General features: G+C 42.4%; 1 long non-coding RNA gene across 1 annotated transcript; it reads left to right on the top strand.

Annotated features, from left to right (window-relative positions):
- The first annotated feature begins 712 nt into the window (after positions 1-712).
- LOC132671807 (uncharacterized) lies at positions 713-2,607 on the top strand. Its single transcript, XR_009607251.3, has 2 exons — positions 713-839; positions 1,472-2,607. It is a non-coding gene; the product is annotated as an uncharacterized LOC132671807 (long non-coding RNA).
- The last annotated feature ends 367 nt before the right edge of the window (positions 2,608-2,974 follow it).

Here is a 2,974-nt window from a genome sequence, read left to right as displayed (position 1 = left end):
CTAATGTGGTTAATGCGCCCGGAAACCCTGCGTCGCTGAACTGCCCAATATGATAGGAAATATGTGCAGAGGAAATGCCTTCCCTGACCGCTGAATGAAGTCTGAGACTTCAAGGGGCTGATTGACATTTGAGGAAAACAGTTAGTTTTTGCATACGTGCGATCTTCCTAGATGAAGAAAATTCCACAGCTGTCACCTTTGCTTGATCAGTCCGGCTGTCTAGGATGAATTTAATGCCAACCCGGGGACTGTGCGGGCCGGTCCACTTGGGTTGTGAGAAAACAGCTTACATCTTCAAACGCTTTCCTGCTCCCCGATACCACATGGTGCAGTCACCTCCTTGCAAAGCACACACTGGGGCCAATTTTTCTTTCCGTGTTTACAGAGATAAATGCGGGGTGAGGCGGTGGGACCTATGGATTGATCATGCACTGTCCTGTGTGACAGGAAAATGGGTGTTTGATCTTGTTTTGTGCTATAAGAAACTCCTCAGAAATCTCTTGGAAAAAAAAAAATCTCATAAACCTAGGTTAGTGGCCACATATGGGATCCATTAACTCCTCATTTCTGCTTGTTCTTAGCAAATTTTTGTCTGGTGACAACACATGAACTTTGGGGTGTTTTTGTTTTGCTTCACACCACAGAGAACTCTGTTGACTTGCTTCAGTTTTGAGAAAATATGCAGCACAAAGCAGGCTGTGGTCAGGTGAAACAACTGACAGCAAGTAGACTTGGGACGTGTGGTTCGTGGGGACGCAGGGGGACGTGTTCTTCAGATTTCAGGGGATTCCAGAGTTGCTGATGTTCTGGGAAGAATCTTCCTTTCGTGGTGAAACTGAGTAAGAGAAGCCTGGGTTCTCTCCCTAGCTCTATTCCTGTTTCACAGTGTAACTTCGGGAGATGGGTTTGGTCTGTCTTAGCTTCTAAATGCGTGTTTTCTAAATCTCGGACAAGGCAGCAACGTACTTCTTGCAAGACATGCCCTTAGCCCCAGGTTAAAAGGCGTTAAATAATTACATCATACCAATATTTGGAACTAAAGTCACTCATCTGACAGAAAACAGATTGGAGGATGTTAACTCTAAGAAGGAACACAGGATAAAAAATTGAGAAGAAAATTAGCTTTTACGTTTCTGTTTTAAGTAATTAATAAACCAAACACAACAATCAGTGCTTTTCACCCACACCCAGCATCAGGGGGCTTCAGACATTGCCTTTGAAGTGGGCCCCCAGTAGGGAGGACCCCACTGTTCAGGCTACTTTATAGTGGTAATATACTGTCTGGTAAAAACAGATGCCAAGAAATTGTGCAGATTGTATCTCCGAGCATCTGAAACCCTAAAACTTCAGGGGGCCAAGGAAGGTCCCAGGCTTTTGATTTTTTTTTTTTTCTTAAAAAAAAAAAAAGGCCCAAAGTATTAAATTGAAACAGGCACTTCATTTCTTTCTTTCATTTCTCCTTTCACCTCAGGAGACCTACGTTAAATTCCTCTTAGATCACAGCTAGACGTGGGTTTGATGGTCTCAAGCCACCTTTTCACTGTACATTCATCCCATAAATAGAAGATGAATAAAGATGTCAAACTCCATCCATATAATATTCTGACACACGTGGCTGTCTCTGTGAAAGAGGACCTGGGATGAAGGAGGACTACAGTGGAGTCCACAGAACTGCAACATGCCTCGGTGAATTTACGCACACAAATAAGACCGTGTGGATTACCAGCCAATAGCTATGGAGCTTCAGCTGTCAACCTTATCCTGAATGGACATTTGTGGAAGGACAAGGTTGGGCTGGTATAGTGTGAGTTCAACGTGGGCTACTTTCCTTAAGCCACCGTCCTTAAATTTTGTGTTTTAAATAGTGGTTTTCCAGGCAAGCAAAGTCAGGTCTATACTTAAAGCAAGGGGTCCCAAGACCAGATTCAGTTCTTCACGTTCCGAGTAAAAATACATGGATCCCGATTCGGGGATTATACTACTAAGATTTATTCATCTTTCTGTGCCCTAGATAGGGAAAGAACCAAATCTAACAAGCAAGGAATACACTGCCAAATATTGATAATTCCTTCTCTGGAATACTCACAGCTATTTTTAGTGTGTTAATGTAAAAAGCCAGCGAGATGAAAAGTGAAGTGATCCGTTTCCAGAAGAAAAACCAGCCGAATCTTCATTAATAATTCCTTGTAGAATGCTCCATGGGCCTTTATCTGACAGCCTGACAAGCTGAACTAAACAACAGAGACTGTAGGAATGTAAAAGACATAATCTTAACACCAAACCTTCTGAAGATTTGGCTGTCATTTTACATTAAAGGCAAGGGGTAAAAACCTCCATTGAAACAGAAGGAGCTTGCAACCTGATTATAGTGCCAGAATTTAGTGAGAGAAAAAAAGGCAGGCATCTGAGTTAGCAAATGGTGGTATTGAAGAGTATTGAACTAAGCTTTCTTTCCACGTCTGGCTTGGGATTTTTGAGAGCCGAAGACGATGATGCGGGTATGATAAGATGCAATGTAGCTATTCCTGGGCCTAGTGACAAATCTTCGTTATCAATAAAAACTATGTAACCAGTGTTGGACGCGGTATAAAAGCTAACTCAAACACCTGCCTAGACTCTGTTTATGTTTCTATAGCAATTTACTCTTCCCGTGTCTTCTCAAACTATAGGGTCTCATTGGATTTTCATGATAATGCCATGGGGCAGTCAGCATAGACACTGCTGCCCTGTTCTACATGTGAGTAAGCCATCACTCAGAAATGCTAGGGAACTTGTCCCAGGTTAACTAGCTGGTAAGTATCTGGGTTGAGATCAGATCCAGGTTTCTTACTTTTATACCTGTGCTTCCAATATATTTTTAAAATGAAACCAATTGCAAGCAGCAGAGCTTGGATAGTCTAATGTCCACCGAAGGCCAAGATCTGCGGGAAAGAATTGGAATCAGCAAGAACAGAACAAAGTCAAAGAGCAAAGG

Source organism: Panthera onca, chromosome C1 (assembly GCF_046562875.1).
Source record: "Panthera onca isolate mPanOnc1 chromosome C1, mPanOnc1 haplotype 2, whole genome shotgun sequence".
In the NCBI taxonomy this organism is placed as follows: domain Eukaryota; kingdom Metazoa; phylum Chordata; class Mammalia; order Carnivora; family Felidae; genus Panthera; species Panthera onca.
Note: the sequence above shows the minus strand (reverse complement) of the source record. Positions and strands in the feature narration are given on the sequence as shown.